The sequence below is a fragment of the Magallana gigas genome, chromosome 10 (genome assembly GCF_963853765.1).
Source record: "Magallana gigas chromosome 10, xbMagGiga1.1, whole genome shotgun sequence".
NCBI lineage: Eukaryota > Metazoa > Mollusca > Bivalvia > Ostreida > Ostreidae > Magallana > Magallana gigas.
In genome coordinates, this window is record NC_088862.1 from 18,470,886 (window position 1) to 18,494,399 (window position 23,514).

A 23,514-nucleotide genomic window follows, 5' to 3' on the forward strand; every position below is an offset into this window, starting at 1 on the left:
GATTCAATATGGAGACCTGAGTTTTAACAAAATATCAATATACAAGGTAAAGATTTACCAAAACCATCCACAGTGGGAAGACCAGGGATTACCCTAAGTGAATATCTAAAAGGCTACCAGACGTCAACCTGGGTCTAAAGACAATGTAGTTTTAATTTTCTTAAAATGACATGAAGTCCAGATGTCAACGTATGTCATTTACAAAAACACCCATAAGGAGACCAGAGGTCAGTTCATGTCCCCTATCAATTAAATAATTATTTTCCTTATCTATAGGGAGACCAGAGGTCACCTTATGTCATTTACATGATAGGTATTCAGCCATGGTAGGGAGATCAGGGGTCATTTGAAGTAAAAATATGCACAAGGAGACCAGAGGTCACCTCAGGTCCTTCATCAATAAAATAATTTTAATATAGAAACGGTCAGCTAATGTCATAACAAGATGGATATTCCTAGAAGCCATCCACTAAAGGTCACCTTTGGAAAGCGATGTCTGTCGTTGTAATTTTGTCCATTATTAACGGAAATCCGGGGTCACCTAATGTCATTTTACAAGATGTAGATTCAAATAAGTAATTTATTGTAGGGAGAGCAGAGGTCACATTTAGTAAAATATCCGTGAGGAGCCCTGAGGTCCCCTTATGTCCTACATTAATGTAGCAATAATTTTGTTTATCAATAGGACACCAGAGGTCCCCAAATGTCATTAAACAAGATCTATACTCACTAGATGTCATCCATTTGTTAGATCATGGGTCAGCTTGAATGGAATTTCAAGATGATATGTCTCGATATGTCCTAAATCAATGTAATAGTTTGTTGATAAATACGAACACCAGATGTCACCTTTTCCAAGAAAGACATTTACCGGAAGTCATTTACTGTAGATCTAGAGAAACCGAGTGGTCATTATAAGAGGAATATCTAAAAGGAATTTAGAGGTCACCTTAGTTTCAAAAAGGTTTAGATTTAATTCAAAGATCAATACGTTAACCAGAGGTTAGATAATGTCATTTTAAAAGATGGAGATTCCCAACAAGCCTTCCACTGTAGGAAAACCAAAGGTCACCTTTGGTAATCGATCTATGTCGTTATATTTTTGTTAACTAATAACGAAGACCAGAGGTCACTTAATGTCATTTTACAAGATGGAGATTCAAAAAAGTAATCTACTGTAGGGGACCCAAGGGTCACCTTAAGTGGAATATCCAAAAGGAGACCACAGGTCACCTTATGATCGAAATTGATGTAGTATAATTATCAATTCTGTAAATCAATACGGTGATAAGAGATCCGTTAATGTTATTTTACAAGGTGAAGAATCATAAAATATCATCTATTGTAGGTAAACCAGAGTTCGTTTTAGGTCTTGGATATATATGTGTCGTAATAATTTTGTTAATTAAGAAGGAGATCAGCGGTCATCTTATTTCATTTTATAAGGTGGAGATAACAAAGTAATCCACTGTAGAGAGACCAAAGTAATCCACGGTAGAGAGACTAGGGATAAAATTTTATGAATTATCAATAAGGAGATGAGAGGTCACCTTTAGACCTAAATTATTGTAGTAAATTGTTCATTAATAAAAAGACCAGATGCCACCTTCTTTTACAAGATGGAGAATAACCATGGAGAATCCATCCACTGTAAAGAAACCAATGTCTATTAGGAGACCAGAGGTCACATTAGCTTCTAAATCAATGTTATATTTTGAAAATCAATACGGATACCAGAGGTTATCTTATGTCTTTTTACAAGACGAAAATCATGCACTATATTTATATTGTTTATTAGGAAGAACATAATTGTTTGAGGGAACATGTGTCACATAAAGATGATAATAAATACGTAAACCAGAGTTCGCCATATATTGTACATCATTGGGGAGACCAGAGATTGCATAACTTATAAGGAGACAACAGGTTGAAAATGTGGTGTGTGAAAAATTATACTCTAATCTACTGAACACAAAAGTTCAGATTTTATTTTATAAATAAGCAAGAACGGTACACATTTCGATCACATTTATTTTTTGTCGTCAAAGGAAGTTGGGGGGGGGGGGGGGGTAAAGGGGTGACGATTTGCTCGTCTTCTTTTATTTCTTAGATGCAATTCACAAAGGTCCGTATTTACTATGTTTATTTTAGCAATTTAAATATTTTTTTTTAATTTGATGAGTGAAAATCCAGTCCAGGGAAGTGGTGGGGGGGGGAGTGGTGAACTCCAACCCTCATGCAACACCTGTAGACAGGGGAACACCTACTCCGTAATGACAATAAAGAGACCAGATGTTAGCTAGAGCATTAAGTTTATAAGGTTGCCTTTGTCATTCCTTTGTTCCAGCAGTCTAAAATTTTACATGTACAGTCCGATATTAGTGAGCTTCTTAAAATAAGACCGTTACTCGTGGTTACAGTAATGATATCCTTCAAAATCAGGCTGTCTCAGGTAATTCAACAATGAAATTCAATAGCAGTGTTTTTTGTACGATGTATGCCGAAAACAGCTCTGTATGGAAAAAAAATATCACACAGTTCTCATCACTAACGGGCTCGAAAATGTCAGATATTTTTTTTAAACAAAACTGTTTTGGCATACATCCATTACGGAAACCAGATGTCATCTAATGTAATTTATTATCAAATCATTACAATTATATTAAAGTATCAGTAAAAAGTCTATGGGTGGGTGGCTGGGGGGGGGGCAAAACTACTTCTTTCTACAGGCTACACCTTCGTATACAGAGTAAGAAGGTGAAGTACTTTGATATTTTAATGAGGAGGATTTTGTGTTACATTTAACTTATATATCCTTAGGGGGACCACAGGTCACCTTATGTCTATATAACGTATATCATATATTTTTCAAATAACAGTCAATGTTGAATTTTTTATCCTCTATAGTGTTCTTCCAATACTTCGAGGGGTATTCTTTAATAAAAATACATTTCTGCCTGTTGTATATCATTTCTAAATGCTAAGTAGTGGTACTAGTTATTCTACTTTCACTTTGCGGTTGCAATGCACTACATTTTGTAGCGGAGTGCACAGATTTGGTAGTTTTGAATAAGCAGGTGACCTGGGGTCCTAGTTGAGCGTACGTTTTATCCTTCTGCCTTTTATATAGAAATGACGTGAATTCTACGGCGAACCGTACGCGCATAATTTACGCGCATGTAACAATTCGTTGTGTTACCCGTTGCTAAGTGTGTTACTAACGCCGAGGGTAATAGAACTGATTATCAACTGCGTCTAAACCAATCAGATTCCTGTATTTAACATGAAAGTATAGTAATGCAGTATGTTAGTGTGTGTATGCAGCATAGTTCTGAGCAAAATTTTCACGTGAATAAAGTATATTCAAGCATTCGTATATTCTACAGTAAGTCAACTTCATGTTTAGGTTATTATTTTACTGCAAATTTATTAACTTTATTAATTTATTAACGTAGTTATTTCAACTTTAAGATTCAATTATTTGTTGATATATTACTGGTTATCTGTGTCTAATTCATATTATATTTTTATCTAACGTTTGAGAATTTATTCTGTAAATGGCTTAATGATTCTATGGATAATTGCCCGTAAAACGTACGATGACACTGATTTTAACAGACACTGTTTTATGAGAGTTTTATTTTAAAAGCAATGAAATAGTCATAACAAAGTCATAAAATAGTCATAACAAAGTCACAAAAAAGTCATAAAACTGCCACCAGACTGATACATGTTAATGATAATTGTATGTTTATGGTTGACTGTTGTAAAATTAAGAACTTGCTCTTTTTTCTTTTTGCTACGTTTTTTCTACTCAAATGTTCAATGTAATTTTTTCATATATATACCAACTAAATAATATGCTGTTTAGAAAAATTGACAAAACTTAATTGACAAAGCTTATTTATGAATGCAGTAGATTAAGTTAATCCTGTGGAATCGAGTGTTTTTTCTTTAATTACTTTTTTTTAAGATACTTGAGGTTATGTCAGACATTTTAATCAATTTATTGAAAATCAAATGTTATAATGTTCATGGCCCATAATTGATATATTAATTTGAATAAGGGAAATAAAAAGAAACTTAAGAATAAATATTCCATTATCAAAACAGTATTTTAAGTTAAAAATCTGATTTTTGTTATTTATATCTGTCCTTTAATCAAATCTTATTTATTTTTCATTAAAGACTATCTTAAAAAATAAACTATAGTCAATTTATTCACGTCATGTATGACATGCATTTCACTTACTCTTACGTTTTTATCATAAGTCTATCTTCGTAACATCAATAATGATCAATTCATTATGTATGTTAAACTGAATATTGAGAAATCTAGGTTAAATATTCTTCCCAATCCTCTCTGAAAAGTGCGTTCTGTTTTCATTGAAAAAGCGAGGGGTTAAAAAAGCAACCTTATTATGGTCAATTGGTATATAATAAAGATATTTTTTTATTTATTTTATTTTATTTAGATTTGTTCAATCTATTAACATTTTTGATATAGAACCCAACCTTTCAATTTTAAGTTGAATTTAAGATATGTATACAGGAATGTATATAGTATATCAATGTATATAGTACAGTATATAGGGATATTATACAAATTTAAAATCAAAAAATGTTTAGACAATTTACCTTTTTGGTAATCTCTAAGATTTTCATTTGACTTTAAGTATTAAACCACTTTAAAAAGGCTTTTGTATTTGATTGAAATTCAGTATTAGTTATTATTTGCATTTTAGCCAAAAATTCCTTCCCTATAGTGCCTATCACAAGTTTCCGCATATCCAACGATACGTACTCGTTGAGCTGATATATATTTTTTGAATTGTTGACTGTAGTTGAGTCAACTATTTAAGTTCTTAAAGCTGGTTATATAAAATATAGGTGTTGTTTATAAAGTGCAACATTATTTATAGGTATTGCAGTAGTTTTCTTGGTACATTTAGCCATAGTGCTATCAGAATATGATATTCAAAATTTATTTAAAATTATAGAAAAAATGCCGCATTATTTAACTACTTACGGAGATTTGCCCCCGGTGTCGTGGCGGGTATGATTTACATACGACTTTAGTATTCGCTATAAAGAAAGGAAATATGATTTATAAAATGGTTGTACAGTTAAGCTTATAAACCAGTAGGCAATAAAACGCTTTTCTCTTGAAGCACAGGATGAATGACCATCTTTAAGTTCTCCTTAAAGATAGCTTAAAGATGCTTAAAGGTAGCTTAAAGACGATCTTTAAGCCACCTTTAAGCTACCTTTAAGCTATATGTGTTGCTTAAAGATGGCTTAAAGAAAGCGTAAAGATGGCTTAAAGGCAGCTTAAAGACTATCTTTAAGCCACCTTTAAGCCACCTTTAAGGACAACTTATAGGTCCTTAATGTCCAAACTTCTTTAAGCCACCTTTAAGCCACCTTTAAGCTACCTTTAAGCCACCTTTAAGCCATTAAATTTTTTTTTAGTTAATTGTGCTTAATTTCCAACAAAATAAATTAAGTTTATGAAAGAAAAGGTATTAAAACGGGTTTTTGTTCTAGAAAGAAAAATGAAAAAAAAAAAACACAAAAAAAAACCGGCCCCGGTGAGAATTGAACCCGGGACCCTTAGTTTACTAGCATCACCACACTTCCTCTGCGCCACGGCAACTTACATATATAAGGGCGTTTTTATATCCTATATATCAGTGGATATTGAATCACTGTATTGAATGTGTTTACTTGAAAAGATTTTGACAAACCATCCAGTTTGTAACAATCAATTATATCTAATTTATAAATTACATGCATGCGTGTATTTAGAATGAAATACGGAACTTGGTCTTCAGTGAACAAAAATATATTATACCTAAATGGAAACCGTTAGGTTCACTATAGTATAGGCTTTCTTAGTTAATAAATTTAAAGCGAGTAGATATACGTTCATCTAATTTATAGCTATAAAAATGTAAGAAAGAAAATGAAATCATTTCTTTTATGAAATGCATTGATACTATTAGGGTATTTGTTCAATTTCCCGCAATTTCCCGGTTTTCATGATCGCGGCGCCGTTCCAATTTGTTTAAATATTTACATGTAATTGTATGTACATGATTTTTAAACTATCAATTCTATAACAAACAAAATTACCAATTACCGGTGACGTATTTACTGCATGTGGCAATTGCAAATGACTTGTATATACAATTGCACGTATGATGTGCCAGGCCGGGTATATTTGACATATTTACCCTTATACATATATCTAAATAATCAACCCCTATTTATGATCACCGGTACATTAATTAATTAGCCTCAAGATTTTACTCTTACATACATGTATCGCTAATTTGTAGACGTAACATCTTTGAAACCCAGAGCTAGGAAATAATACTTTGAAAATGAATTACAAATGTAAATTAACTTTTATTCACTAGACTTATCGTATACTCGTACATACTAAGATTCAACGCCTTTAGAAACCCTGACGTGCACCTGGGCACACGACACACCTGTTGTGTATATCTTGTATATTCTGTGTTAGTTCCAGGGGTTTTCTTAAGTTGGACAAACAATAGACTATAATTAGATATACACAAACATGCACCTGGGCACACGACACAACTGTTGTGTATATCTTGTAGTTCCAGGGGTTTTCTTAAGTTGGACAAACAATAAACTCTAATTAGATATACACAAACGAACAAAACTATGTCTAGACAAACAAAGCAGTAATATCCTGCCCGATATAACAAAGGCAGTTGAGAGTCTTTTCATCTTTAACATGTATCTAGCAGATCTAGAGTTAGAAATAATGAAAATTGAAAAAAAAAATACAAACCTTAAACCGATTATCAAATTAAATCATGCATTTTTGGTTCATTATCTTTATTTTGTTGAATAACCGGAGGAACACAGAGAGAAAGAGAGAGAGAGAGAGAGAGAGAGAGAGAGAGAGAGAGAGAGAGAGAGATTTTTTTCACCGATTAATTTATAATAGGAAACAAACATACTTTAATTAGTTTTATGCACATATTAAGATACAGAGACTGCGCTCATCCCTACAATAATTTTGAAACCCCCAAAAAATTATAAAGAATTTTATAACGGAAATCTGTGTCCATCGGAGCGGTGCTGATGATAGCGATCTGTGTTTAATGGAGCGACGATTAAAACCGCCTGGAACACACCCCCCCCCCTTCCGTGGAAATTATATTATCACTCGGATGACCCCCTCCCATCTCTATAAAAGAGCTTTTGCATTTAATATATGTTTTTATTGTTCAGCTTGATCAATATTGACTTAAAGGCCACTTAAAGACAGTGTAAAGGCAGTGTAAAGAGAGCGTAAATGCCACTTAAAGATGCTTAAAGATGGCTTAAAGGTGGCTTAAAGGTGGCTTAAAGAAGTTTGGACATTAAGGACCTATAAGCACTTGCTTAAAGGTGACTTAAAGGCGGCTTAAAGGTTGTATAGCCTTTAAGCTCCTTTAAGTCACCTTTAAGCCACCTTTAAGGACTTGCTTAAAGATGGTTTTTCGCCCTGTGAAGCAAACGGGGCATTAGGATACTTAGTTAGTTTGGATAGATATTTGATATGTACTTAAATGGCAAAACAAATCAAACCAATTGGTTTTTAAGTAGATACTACAGTTTATTGTATTTTATTTTACAGGATATTATGTTTATTGACAGTTTAAAATACCTACATTTGGGTATAAATTATTTCAGAGTTAAAGACAATACAAGATGTCACAGCATCAGAAAACACATTTTTTGTGAGAAAAGGGTATTCAGTTTTGTCTAACTATCAAAATTTGTCGTGTTAAGTTTAACAAAATAATTAATGGTTTCCTACAGTTGTATTTGTAGCAAGAAAATAAGTTACTAACCAATTTATACTCAGAAGTTTAGATTTCAAATGACTAATACAGGCAAATAATTTTACTCACTTTATCAATGTTTATGTCTCGAAATATAGAGAAATAATCAGCCTGTAAAACAAAGAGATCTGAAATTTGCCGATACGCAAGAAATTGAGTATTATGGATGAAAGATAATTTTGTTATTCATTTCAATATAAGATCGCACATTTGCTGTAATTTGCGTATCGAAATTTTTGCTCAAAGTTTGCTCAGCGTGTTAAACTGAAAAACATCATTTTTTACATCTTTTAACAAAAATGTCACGCTTGTTGAGGTTTTTTTGCATCACACAACAGCTTGCGAAAATAATATCTAATTTTTGAAAGAAAGGTGTAATCACACAAATAAATCTATCAATTAATAAGTTCAGATTTTACCCCAGTAAAATTCGTCTGTGTATGCATCAATTGTTGTATCGTCTGTGTTTGCATCAATTGTTGTATCAGACATACTTAAGTCATTCTTAATTTTGATTCTTAAGCTGCATATAGCCATTTCACCTAAGTGTTCAACTTCCATATTGCAAACTTTTGTAGATTCTTTGTAAAAAAAATAGTTATTATTTTTCCTTCATCGGATCAGTATAGTTAAAGTAGGCACATAGATGAATCTATGGATTTAAAAAAAGTCTTAATTTTACCTCAGTAGAATTCAAAAGAATTCGTCAGCCATCAATAGTTGTATCAGACTTTCCTCTCGTCATTTTTTTGTAATTCTAAAGCTGTATATAGCTAATTACACCAGTTTTCAATTTCCACAAACTTTGTCAAGCTGTTAAAAATGAGCTTATATTAATAAATAATAATGCAAAATCAGTAGACTGGAAAAATGGAATTTATGTTTTACGAAGTGTTGATTTCAAAGAGAAAGGATAAGATATGACTTTTGAAGATTTGACGGGTGTCACGTATTTTGTACATCATTTGATAATATGACGGATACATATTTTGTTTATTAGGTTTCATCCAAGATATTTAGTTTTGTCTTGTAAATTGCATAATTATACAAATATAATGGAGCTATGTGTGACTTTGGTGTTAATCTTGAATGTTATGTGTAAGTTAAGGCCGCATAGCACTTGTTTTATGTGAATTTTATTCTTTTCATCAACTATAATAAAGTCCATGAAAATTCATAAACTATTCATAAATCGCCATAAACCTTCAGGTCATATTGAGAGCACATGTACATGGAGTGACCACTTTTAACAGAAAATAATCCACACTACTTTTTACAGGGTCGGCAAAATTGTACATCAGGGTGATTTAAATTACAAGTAAACTAACTATCATTTTCAAAATATAGAAAGATAACATTTATTGAACGATGAGAAAATAGCTTTTAAGCCAAACACGTTTTTGTGTACCGTAATTTGCATTTGTTTTTTAATGTTAGGAAATGAATAATTATATATAATGTCACAGTGGTAATGCAAAAGATCTGAATAATACAAATGGAACTGAATTTATTTTTAAGGATATTAAATGCTTAAGATCCTATATCATGTGCTACGTGTATTCCTTTTAAAATTCATTTTGCGACGACAGAATCAGAATTTATTTCAGTTTAATTTAAGTATTGCATATTCATCTTAATACGGCTCAAAAGAACCCTGATTTGTTACATTGTCAATCACGTGAATTTGACAGGCAGCAGATATTTATGAAAAATATGTGATAATTAAACTAAAAGATTCCATTTATCAAAGGACTGTACATGCGCAATTTAGAGGAGTTGTTATGGGGAATAAAGGAGAATGTATCATCATGTAGTTAAGACAAATGTCAGAAAAATGTCGCTTTTTATATATCGAGGTTAATATATCTAAATTGTTGAAGCAAGTCAACCGTTTGAAGTTATTTTAGGATTTTTTTGGTGTATTCAGACCAAGCCAACCAAGAATCACTTCACGTTTCTGTTACCCAATAGGTGAGTACCTTTCTCCCTTTTTTTCTTTCCTTTTATATCGGTAGGCAAAATGAAATACCTTAAATAAAACCGTATAAAAAAATAGTAAGACTCATAAAATGAATCACACCCCAAATTAAAATCTATTGCTTTTGCTCTAAATACTGTGGTTTCATTAATATTCAAGGGTATCAATTTTCGTGGATAAAGTGAAAATCACAGTTTCAAGGACACGTAAATTCGTGGCCAATGACTCTTTCAATACAAAATGTTAATAGAAATTGCATTTCAATGAACATTTAATTTCATGGATCAACTCAACAACGAAATCCACAAAAATTGGTATTCAACGAATATTATGAAACCACAGTGTTGTGAAAAAGTTGAAATTTGTTAACAAAAAGGTTGCACTTAAAAATTCATCAATTTAAGATTCTCTGCTCTTTTTAGAGACGATTCTTTGATTGAAGACTTGATCTTAAAAAGATGGAGTGATTTACATCAAAAAATTCAAAACAGAAAGAACAAAAAATTAAAGCTATCGAAAAGGGAGATTATTGGATAACTGTATTGCATGGCATTTTAGAGGAAATGTTTAAGGTACACCCACTTCATAATTTAAACGGCAGCACGTTTCTGAAATACTAAATTATTAATCGTATCTTATATTTAAAAAAAAAGATGACATATAAGCATGGCTTAAGTCACACACTCTCAATGTATTTCTGATTGTTTATTACCAACAACGCCCCAAACAACGATGGATGGAAACTAGAATCACAGTTTTTATGTATTGCATAGTATATAACTGCATATAGCATTAGCTTGAACATATGGATTCAAAACATTAACTAAATATTTTTGTTAAAAGACTTCCTGTTTCGAAACCATTTAACTCTCAATTTCTATAACAATTGTATCAAATCTTAAATAAAACATAAAATAGATCTCTGAGCAGAAAATGTTCACTTAATATTACATTTATATAGAGTTGGGTAATAATAACTTGTTCTGAAATTTTAGCATGCGTTTATATACCTACTTTTCATACTATTAAAAAAGTTTTAAGCCATTAACTTTTGTAACAATGATTAATATTTTGAAAATATTTATAAGACTTGTCATTATTACAATGTATATTTAATTGTTTATCAGATTAGATTATCTGGCAGTAGAAAGGGTTTTTTTTAAAACCTACTTACGGTCATCTTATCAAGGTTGAAACCGATAATCAACCTTTAACATTGCTAAATACAGAATCAACGGAGAACATTTGGGTGAAAATTAAAATGTGGTATATTCTTTTTTTATAAATATGAATCTTTTATCCTACATATTACATTTTATTATACTTTTATAAAAGAGTTTATACTCTATTGTTTATATAGAGTGTATATGTATAAATATATTATTAAAGATTAAAAAAAATGGTTATGGGTGTTTGATATAAAGTTCAGACTGACATTTAATGTCTTGTACTGTACAATAGTACACCTTGTCGTGCCCTGGTAAAATGATACATGAGTAAATATTAAAGGTAACATTTCTGATATTTAATGAACTGGTGGCTCTGGAGAGTAGGTCAAAGAAATATGTAACAAAAAAAAAGAAAGAAATCGTCGCAAATTTAAACAGTGTCAATGAAATCTTCTAACCGTTATAGAGCAATTTTATGGAATTCTTATTTTATTACTTTTTCCCTTGTGGCCAACTAATTGCACCAACGTAATTGTATAGCTCATTATGTGCGTGTCCAAAGGTGTCAATGACTGTTTATGTAAATCGGTGCACTACTGTGTGTTAAAAGCATTACCTTTCATGCTTTAGATTTAAATTGAAGTAAAAAGGAAATGTAAAATAACAATAAGAATTTCAATGTCAAAAATCGATGCAAAAATAAATGGGTTTTTTAAAGATACACACTGATTTGTCAGTCTGGTATTAATGCAACGAAACACATTGCACATTCAAATTTCGTGACAGAGGATATATGTCACAAGGTTACCTTCTGACCTGATGAAACAATTAGGAATTCAAATGTGTTCTTTACGGATAATGTAAGTACATGTATTTTCATGCTATTCAAGATTCAAAATCATTTCTGTAAATCGATGTACACCGACATGCTATGAAGTATCAACCAGCATTGTTTTCATTATTTTAATCAATTTTAGGTAAGTATTTCAAAAATATCCAATTTCTTTACCTTTATTATACTTTGAGACTTTGTTCTTTGTTTCTTCTGCTGTGTTACGGATCCCCTCCTCTCCCATTTGAATGTATTCATTTTCTACTGACATTTCTAGGGTGGCAATATTCGATGTGATCTAAGACTTATATTTAATCTTCCAGTTTAGTACAGAGGGTGTAATTATTTTTATGCTATAGTGGATTTTCACGATGAAGTGGCCGTTAAACCATACAACATCGGCGTGCCTCTTCATGATACATTAAGTCTTTGTTAATTTTTGAATCATATATGCAATTTCGTACACTCTACGAACAAGTTTGCTCGCTGATTTCTGGACGACATTAGGAAAGACTTTTTACACTATTCGTATAAGCTGCATATAAAAGAAGATTATATGTTTATTCAGTTTGAATAGTCCATTAAAAAAGTACAAGGTTTGGAATAAAAAATATTAGAAAAAAAACCCAGATACATTTTAGCATCATAATTTTGTTTAAACATGACCAAAAAATTAAAATTCAATTTGTTTTGTATTAAAAACATTTAAAGAATCTTAGACATTACAGTTGAACTCTTGTTACAAAATAAGAATATTGACATTAGACAAAAATAATACATAATACCATTCTAGAATTATTCCTGCCAACTTTATTACAAACTCAAATTATTAAGAAAAAAAATCGTTTAGCTGACGTGAATTGAACAATTAGTTTTTGTATTTGATAATGAATGAATACATTTGAAAAAAAAAAACGCCTTTATTATAGAGAATGGCCAATTTACATTTCTTTTAGGAAATGTTTAGTGGATTTTCAAAACAAAATCGTAAGCATGGACTTTTATGTTTTTGTACGTGTGAGTAGTGTGAGTAGAAAAAGAAAACATAACTTTGAAATATGCAAACACTTATACTTTATCTGCCATTGGTTTTATGAGGATTGTTTTCTAGAAGCTTTTTAGTGTTTCATGTTTGAAGCATAATGGTTTGTAATGAAAGACATCGTGCCAGCTTTCACAATATTTTAATAACTATATATAATAATTATTTAGAACTAAAATTGATTAATATGTGTAGTTATTGTGTAATCATCATTGATAGTGGGGTATCAATGTTCATAGCTTTCGTGGGTAACAATTGCACATAAATTTACATCCCTTCGAACATATATACAAGCATTTGTTTAATTTTTTTCAGAAATAGATCTCTTTACCAAAAATATTACGTCCCCACGATTCAGGAAAATTTTGCAACCTACGAACATTGACTATTCCCAACAAAAATAATTCAACAGTAATCAAAGACTTATTTTATGTAGATTAAAGATGGCGAATTCTAGTTCCACTTCAAGATCACTTAAGGATAAATATGTATATTCTACTAAAAGTAAGTACAGTATAACGTAATATTTTTAACCTTAAATATTTAAATGTACAGTACCGATCAGACCCAACCTAACAGAAAGTAAACCCGAACTAAACCCTTGGTTTTTTCTGCGTTTACTCTGGGGTTACTTCGGAGTAAACCCAGAGTAAACCCAAAGTAAATCCAGATTGGACACAGAGAGTAAACCCCGATCAGAAATACACCCCTGAAAGCAGACGCTAACTGTGTATTTGGAATAACAAGGGGCAGGAATTACAGGCAGAATGTTGGTAAGATGAATGACGGTTCTGCTTTACACTTCAGTGCGTACAAGTTCACCACAAAAGCAATTTCCAAGTAAACCCAAAGTAAACCCCGAATGGACCCAATTTTTCAAAAAGTGAACCCAGAGAAAACCCCAAGTAAACGCCAAAAGTAAACCCAGGGTTTAGTAGTGTTTTACTCTGGTGTTAAGTTGGGTCTGATCGGTACTGTACATGTATATTCCGTTTTTATTTCATAGATAGTATTTTCATTAAATGTCTAACACTATTAATAGTGATTTTTAATCTGAATGTCTGTACACGTGGTCAGGAAAAAACATGAAGGAATAAAATGAATATTGATATTTTTTTTGCACTGTCCTTAAGATTACAGCTTTTGAATAAACAACATAATGTTTAATCTAACATAGTTCATTTAATTTATTTAATTTGTAAACATTGAAGGTTTATTTCTAACGATGTATTTTCTCACTTAAGTGAAAAAGAGACTTTTGAAAAGAATAATGTATCGTCAACGAATTGTTTATATGAACAAAATAAATACAGAGAGAAAAATTATCAGATTAATGGAGAAAAGACAAGATCGGATTGACATGATGTGCAATTAATGGGAGAAAAGATTCAAATGCTACAGAATTGTTTAAAACGTTCTCTTTAAATTCGAATAATCTTGCATATTTTGTATTTACCTGCATATTACTGACCATTTACATCAACCAGTGTGATAAATTTGCAATTAAAGTACTGACCGTTTTAATCTTTTAATTTTTCAATTTTTAGCCTACCTGAGCTGTAAGCTCAGGTGAGCTTTTCTGATCACCCGTTGTCAGTCGTCTGTCTGTCCGTCCGTCTGTTTGTCAATCTGTCCGTCTGAAAGCTTTGTACATTTTGAACTTCACTAAAACCACTTGGCCAGATTTAACCCAATTTGGCACAAAGCATCCTTATAGGAAGGTAAATATAAATTGCAAAACTAAAAGACCAGACTGTATTCAGAGTAGAAAAAACCTCAAGAATGTAAAAAGGTGGTACATTTAAAAAAAATCTTCTTCTCAAAAACTACTGAGTTAATCTTAATGCGATTTAGCATAAATTATCCTCATGGAAAGAAAAATATAAATTGCGAAAATGAAGGGCTAATTATGTTCCAAACGAGAAAATTACAAAAATCCTTATAAAGCGGGTTTGTTATTCCATATCGCGTAGACTGACAATTTCGTACCATATGGATATCTGACAGGTATTGCCAGTCTATTGTACAATGTATAGACAGTACCGTATCTCGAAAATCAATTCTACAGTGTTAGAGAACGTCTAACTGATGAAACATTGATCACTAAATTTATACTTCTGAGTGTGCTTACACTCTCCTAACCATTAAACTAATGGTTTTCAATGAATAATACTGAGTCAGCCATGGATTGTAGGTGATTCCTTTCCCAAACTGATTCGTTTGTCCATCAAGGTATAATCCGTTCGGATTTGCGCAATGACATTGGTTGTGCCACCAGCCGGATGGGTACAGATTGGCACAGTTTGCAGTCAAATACGGGTCGTTGTCTTGGTCTCTGGTTGTGAACTTCATGTTGTTAATGCCAGATGCCTTGGTCAAACAATCCTCTACGCGACAGAGAGAAATAAGATGAAGTTTTTATCATTGTATATTTTATGAACAAATCTACAAATGTATCAAGTCACATTACATGTACATATATTTCGATATTTGTAATAATTGTTGAGTATTTTTTCATTAAAACTTTTTCCAATATATTTTCAAAATGATATCGACATATATGACTTTCTGACAATTCACTTAACACACTCAGAGAAATATCATAACTTTTGTTTTTGAAATTTTAAGGGAAGAGCATATTTACTTCATCATTCGTATACATTAATTAAGAAAGAAGAATCATAAAAACGAATGTGAAATAGAAACATATAACCTATCTCCCTACCAACATTCCCAGAATAGTTGGAAAGGCTGATGGTGTATTGGGTTATTTCATCCGTTAGACCTACATGGGAATACTTGACATAGCGCGTCTGGTCCTGGAAATCACTCATGTCCATCCGAAGTTCATAGGATCCCTGAGTCAGAAGATGGTAGAGTTTCTCGTTACCTTATATGAGAAAGGTCATTCATACATGTACTTTCAAACTTTCTGTACCAAGCAACAAACAACGAACATGTATTTTAAATAAAATATAATCATTATGTATTTTGGAAAGAGATCTTATTCATACCAAACCAAAATTCAGCTGTTAAATTTCCAAATCCATTCTTGTACTCTACCCATGTTCGATAAAAATCTTCTGTGCCATTTAGGCGACGTTGGAAAACCTATTCAAAAAATTGAATGTACTATAATACTTTTTCGCTGATCTCTGTAACAAAAAAAGGTCAAATTGAATTAAAAAGATTACTTTACCCGAATTAATTTATAATTAACTTATTTATCTAGGTTACTTGCCATAGTTGTTACAGAGGTTGATTAATTTTAATTTGTTCAAAGAAGACAAAAAGGAAACATACATGCAGGATAACAAATCATTACAGAAAAGGATGTTGAACACGAAACTGAATTAATTGACATCAATTTGATTTTTAAATGCTTTAACATATTGTTATTTGTTAAGTATGAATGGAATGGACAGAAATGATTTCTTCATATTTTTAGACATTATAGTTTTAGGCATTTATCAATGTTAGTAATGCTATAAGCCTTATATAAACATATTATGGATGATGAAAATGACAATAAATTGATTGCTTTTTTGTTGATAATCTTATTTCATTTCTAAAAAAAAAATAGGCTTCTATTAAAACTGTTTGAACCAGTTGATACGCTGTTTCATTCTGCAGTTTTTTGTATTTTTCTTTTCTTTTTTTTTTTGGGGGGGGGGGGGGGGGGTTAAATGGAATAGAAAAATAAATTTCATTGCTTATGTTTTTCGTCAGTCAATATTAATACGGTCTTTTATTTTTAGTCCACAGCAATCATTTGCTTTAAAATTGTTCAGGATATGTACATGCAGGTTTAAATGTTAGCATGCAAAAATATTTCATACTTTAAAACTTAACAATTGTAAGATTTTTAGATTTACTTTTTTTCAAATGTAAAAAGTCATGTTATTTCAAATTCTAGAAAAAAAAATCAAATAAACATATGATGTATAATTCAGGAACATTCATCAAATAATATATAACTGCATCTAGACTAGAAAGAAAACATATTTACTATGTTCGTAGATTTAAAAAAAAAAAGCCATCTCATTCGACTTTTTGTGTTAAAAAACCATTTCATAAGACATAAGGCAAAACATCTTAAACATTTTCTGAGTGGAACACTTACAGTCCAGCCTCCTCCATCAATGTCCATCTCACACAAAGCTGTCACGTGACCAACAACGGGAAGTTTTATTCTGTATAGCCCACTTGGTAGAAATGGTGTTGAATTGTGATAAGCTCCACAGTCATTCATGTCAGAATCCTCTAAAAAAAAATCAAACTATTTTATCGCACATACCTTTAACTACATATCTAAAACATACATAAATAAGCAATGAAGGTTGGCAGTTTATGTTTACGAAATGCCTACAGATGCAAAACATCTTTTCAATAAACTTAATAGGAGAATACATACCTTTAGCACAGTATGAACTATTGCTGCTTAGCTGCACACATTTTTGATTTGTAGTACAAACATGACAATTGTTGATCTCATTCATCTGCTAAAACCAAACAAGAGGCCCATGGGCCACATCGCTCACCTGAACAGCAGTTCCTTGTAACATTACATTTCGTAGCATATGCTTTTTCTATTTTAAACATTGAACCCCTTGCTCGGGACCCAGTTATGGTCCAAGGTTTATGGTTGGCTTGAACAACATAAATAGTAACATAGGAATGAAAATGTGAAGCACTGCGGTGGGACCGCACGTACACAACCTGAAAAACTAAACATAGCAGAGTTCCACTTCAAGAGGAATAACTCTCAGACTGTACAGAACACAAGAAAGATAACTCTTGGTTCCTCTACATTAGAGTTTACACAATTTGAGGATCCTTGCATAGTAATCTCACAAACTGTAGCATTATAGTTCTCGAGAAAAACTTTTTAAAAACATTTTCAATATATCTTTCTATGTTAAACTTTGAACCCCTCTTGGGGCCACAGTATTAGTCCAGTGCTAAAGTTTTAATTATTTGGAATCTACATTATTTAAGGATGCTTGCCTAGTTATCTCACAAGCTGAAGCATTATAGTTCCCTAGAAAAAGATTTTTCAACATTTTCCCTCTTTATTTCTATGCTAAACTTTGAACACCTCTTGGGGCCCCAGTATTAGATTGAGATCACGGCTTTTATAATTTCGAATCTACACTATTTGAGGGTGCTGACGTAGTTATCTGACAAATTGATGCATTGTAGTTCTCGAAAAGAAGATTTTTAAACATTTTCCATATATACCGGTACTTCTACATTTAACTTTAAACCCATTTTGGGTCTCTAGTATTAGTCCAGGGGTCACTATTTTAAAACTGTCGAACCTTCATTATCCAAGGTTGTATGCATGATAGTAATCTCACAAATTGAAGCATTGTAGTTCTCGAGAAGAAGATTTTTTAACATGTTACCTTTATATTTCTTTAATAAATTTTGACCCCATCTTGGGGCCCCAGTATTGGTCCGGGGGTCACGATTTTACCAATTAGGAATCTACATAATCGAAGGATGCATGCATAGAAATTCCACAAACTAAAACATTGTAGTTCTTAAGAAGAAAATTTTTAAACTTTTCCTTTATGTTTTTTAAAATGTTTAAATTTTGAACCCCTCTTGGTGCCCATCAATTGTCCGGGAGTTACAATTTTTTGAATCTCCATTATTTAAGGATGTACATGTATGCATAGTAATATCCCAAACAGTTGCACTATAGTTCTTGAGAAGAAGATTTTAAAACATTTTCCTACATATGTTAAAATCTAAACCCCTACTGGGGCCCCACTTTTTGTTCGAGGGTCACGATTTTTACAATCTTCACTATGTATACAACCTTTTGTGTATGTATTGGCATTTTTGGTGAACTGGTTCTTGAGAAGAAAATTTTTAAACATTTTTCATATGTAGTTCTATGTTAAACTTTGAACCCCGCCTGGGGCCCCAGTCTTGGTCCGAGGGTCACGATTTCTACAATTTAGAATCTTCATTATACATACAAGCTTTTGTGTAAATATTGGCATTTCTGGTGCAGTGGTTCTTGAGAAGAAGATTTTTTAAACATTTTCCTAAGGTATTTCTATGTTAAACTTTGAACCCCGCCTGGGGCCCCAGTCTTGGTCCGAGGGGCACGATTTTTACAATTTAAAATCTTCACTAAATATACAAGCTTTTGTGTAAATATTGGCATTTCTGATGCAGTGGTTCTTGAGAAGAAGATTTTTAAACATTTTCCTATGTATTTCTATGTTAAACTTTGAACCCCGCCTGGGGCCCCAGTCTTGGTCCGAGGGTCACGATTTCTACAATTTAGAATCTTCACTATGTATACAAGCTTTTGTGTGAATATTGGCATTTCTGGTGCAGTGGTTCTTGAGAAGAAGATTTTAAAAAAAATTTCCTATGTATTTCTATGTTAAACTTTGAACCCCGCCTGGGGCCCCAGTTTTGGTCCAAGGGTCACGATTTTTACAATTTAGAATCTTCACTATATATACAAGTTTTTGTGTAAATATTGGCATTTCTGGTGCATTGGTTCTTGAGAAGAACATTTTTTAAACATTTTCCATATGTTGTTCTATGTTAAACTTTGAACCCCGCCTGGGGCCCCAGTTTTGGTCCGAGGGTCACCATTTTTACAATCTAGAATCTTCACTATATATACAAGCTTTTGTGTAAATATTGGCATTTCTGGTGCCGTGGTTCTTGAGAAGAAGATTTTTAAAGACATGCACCCTAAACTTACTGTTTCGCAATTATCTCCCTTTTGAAAAGGGTTGTGCCCTTTATTTTAACAATTTATAACCCCCTTTCCATAAGGATGCTTTGTACCAAATTTGGTTAAATTTGGCCCTGTGGTTTTTGAGAAGAAGTTGAAAATGTGAAAAGTTTACAGACGGACGGACAGACAGACGGACGGACGGACGGACGGACGACGGACAACGGGTGATCAGAAAAGCTCACTTGAACCTTCGGTTCAGGTGAGCTAATAAAAAACAGCATGTTCCCAGGTATTTGAAAATACATTTGTAATATCATTATGCTTTTTCTTAATTATTATCCAGAATTAATAAACATTATCTTCAACGATTTAATATCATAATTTCACAGAACATTAAGTGGTCTATCAATATCTAAACTTGTTCACTGTAAAATGATCATTACAATTGTTAGATGTTTTGTTTGATGTATGACCGGAAAGATGACCAATCACTGGCGTCGAAAGCAAATTGAAAGGGGGGGGGGGGGGTGGCGGGGGGCTAGACTGATCCTCAGAAATATTGAGAGAAAAAAACCTAATTCCCAAAATCATGAAAATCCTAATCTATAATACCTATAGTTCCAATAAAAAAAAAATTATGACTGTCAAATTTCCAGACCTTTCAGTTAACATTCAGTTTATCTTGTGAAATTTGCTACAATTTTTACAAACTGTCCTATCAATTGATAGCTTCGTAGTTTTGAATAATATTGATTCTGCATTCACAATATCTCCGTCGCGTTCATCAAACAACGATAGCGTTAAGATATTCAATGTATAATATTTACATCTACCAAGTATTATTCCCTCTATTTCTTACAGAAACTTGTAGTTTATTCAAAGCTCCATAGAAACAACCAGAGTGAAATCTACACGTCCCGTTTATCGATTGGTCGAAATCTACAGCGGCTGAAACTGACAAGAAACAGATATATAGCGACAAGCACTGTTCATATTATCGATTGGTCCAAACCTAGGAAAAATCACGGACTGCACGAAATAATCATAACGATGTCAGAATCAAAGTCTCACAGGAGACGATTTGGCTGTTTCTTTTAGCTAACGTACTAATACTATATTAACAGTAATTTAATGAATTTTACTTACTTTTCATAATCAATTTATCAATAAGATAAAAGAAAGATGTTAATATAAACAATAAAATAAGTTCTTTAATCATTTTGATTCATTGCAGAAAAAAAATTCTGCAATGTCGCTACCTTCATATTCCGAATGAATCACCAAAAAAAGCATTTTATTGTTTAAACAACCACATTTGTACCTAATAAATGAATGGTCCTATATTCCTTATCATGATAACATTTTTATGGTGTTCTGAAATAAAAATACTCCACCAAAAGAATTTTCATTTTATTATAATTGTCCAGTAAGTTGTACCTTAAATTTTACATTGAAGTCTACGCGCAGCACATGTTTCATTAAGAAATTGTGAATTGTAACTTAAAATGCATACAAATCATTCGGTGAATGTATACATCATTTCCCTTTTTTTTTATCTTTTCATGAAGAGAAGAAAATTCTTCCAAATATTTTTAAGGTGCAAAAGGCCGGCTTCTTAGATGTTGTCAGTTAAGTGAATTTGATTCGGTTCAATTTCACCGTTATCTAGCGATATTTATTTAACTTATTTAAGATGATTCAAAATTGTTCAATATTCCTTCATAATACATTGAATACCTGAATAGAAAACTAAGCATGACAATACCTCTTTATTTTCACTAAGATAACCGTAGCAAAAATATAACATTGCCATTACAAAAGTTTTGGTAATCAAAGTATGAAAAAGATATTGATTTATTACACGAAACCATTAGCAAATTAACGCATTATTGAACAACTTTGTCAATTATTATGTTTGAATAGAAAATGTTCATTTCACTGACAAAATGAAATATACAAAACACTTACTGTTAAGAATTGTCTGAATTGATCACACCTCCTGAAAATTTTACTCTTAAGAACCAGGTTATTTATTGTTTACCGATTCCAATTACACATTTGCTTTTTAGTTCTTTTTGAGAAAAATTTAAATGAAGCCAGTCAGTTGTTTTTTCAAACACTAGTATTTGTGCAATAGACTAGGATTTTTTTTTTTAAATTCATATCCACTATAAGTGAATTATTACTTCGGACTTGTAGATACATGTGGATTATTGTCGCATTAAACAGTTTATCAATCATGACAATGTTATGCTATAATTTACAATCTAATTTAAAACTACAATTTTATAATGTGTAAAGTGACTCTGTGACAATACATAAATAGTGGTTATCTTTAAAAATCGTCAGCAGATCAAAATCTAAATGGTAACAAAGACAATTATATTTGAGATAAAGATATCTAAATATCGTTTTAATCTCTTTTTTTTTATTTTTTAAAAATAATTACGATATGGTTTCAATAACTCTAGATCTTAATACGGTGTTGCCTGTCGACTTATTTTGCCACTTCCGAGTTCAAAGATTTATTAACATTTTCTTACATGGTCAACGCTGATTCGTGTATAGTCTGATGATGGCTCTGACTCCTCTATAGAAGACACGACCTCACACAGCAGGTGCTTCTTCAGGTAATTGACTCCCTTACACAGCTTTGGTCTTGCCAGACATTCCTTTACACACTGTTGTTGACCGACAATTGTGACAACCATTGTGACCGGTCCAGCAAAACGTTCCCCGATGACCTTGTTGACAGAATATCCTTCGTCACTAAATACAGCACATACTTGAAATATAAAGCACACAAATCGTCCTTTTTGAAACCATTGCATGATTTTTCCAAGCTATGAAGTTTAAATCTTAATTATATTATTTGTTCAGCTTAAAAGTTATCTTTTCCGGACTGTATGATTTAATTTAAATGCTTTGACGTCAACAGCAAAATAAACCATTGATTTTCTCTTTAGTTTCAGCCACTTCACCAATAGTCAATTGTATTTTTTTACCCTTTAAATCAGTTTCCTGATTGATATTTACTAGGAACATAATGTTATGGATATTTGATACTTCATTTCTGCATCATTTATCTAATTCAATACATAAGTACAGTATAAAATATTAAGCAAATACCATTAAAAGTATGAATGAATTCCGTCAATAACAGAACCACTTGAAATTGACAGTTCGATAAGTATGCGAAAATGACTAGTATAAGAGTTAATGATCCAAATTGGGTTTAGAGTTTTAAACAAAAAACTAAAATTTAAAGGTCGTTCGTACATGTTTATATAAAGAATATCTCTATCTAACATACAAACTATACATGTAGCACTGTAAAATTCGCATTATAATTTTAAAATACGATTTTAAAATGATTAAAATATAAAGTTAAAGATACAAACCTTTCTTTGGTTATTGCTTATGATTTTAGATACAAGAAACGATTTTTCATCGCGATTTCGGGGAGATTACTCTGAGTATTTCGTATTTCCGGAAGCAATGTAATATAAACAACAACAATTGATCCTTTGAAGCAATGTGTTTAAAAAAATTTTTTTGTTTTAAATCTAATCTGTAAAGCATTCACTTTCAAGATACGCAAGAGATTGATTTGAATAAATTATAGAATTTTGTTTTAACTAGGTATCCAACAATTCAAAGAACTTAAAAATGTAAGTGAATTTAGAATTATCGTAGACTTATTATTTGTATATTCATGTTTATAAAGTGACATATAGGTTCGATGGGCCGGATGTTTATTCATTAAGGTATTATATCATATACATGTATCTTTATTTGTTTATAAAACACATGTCACTATAATAAATCATTTACTTACTTACGTAGCGATGTGCTCTGAAAATGGAAAGGTATGGAGTAATAGATACGTCAAAACAAATTATGAATTTCCTTG

The 23,514-nt window shown here is 31.8% G+C and overlaps 1 long non-coding RNA gene across 1 annotated transcript; it reads right to left on the bottom strand.

Moving 5' to 3' along the window:
* Positions 1-15,902: 15,902 nt before the first annotated feature.
* Positions 15,903-17,388, bottom strand: LOC105324308 (uncharacterized). Its single transcript, XR_010710387.1, has 3 exons — positions 17,304-17,388; positions 17,013-17,152; positions 15,903-16,000 (listed from the first exon to the last, which is right to left on the bottom strand). It is a non-coding gene; the product is annotated as an uncharacterized lncRNA (long non-coding RNA).
* Between the last annotated feature and the right edge of the window lie 6,126 nt (positions 17,389-23,514).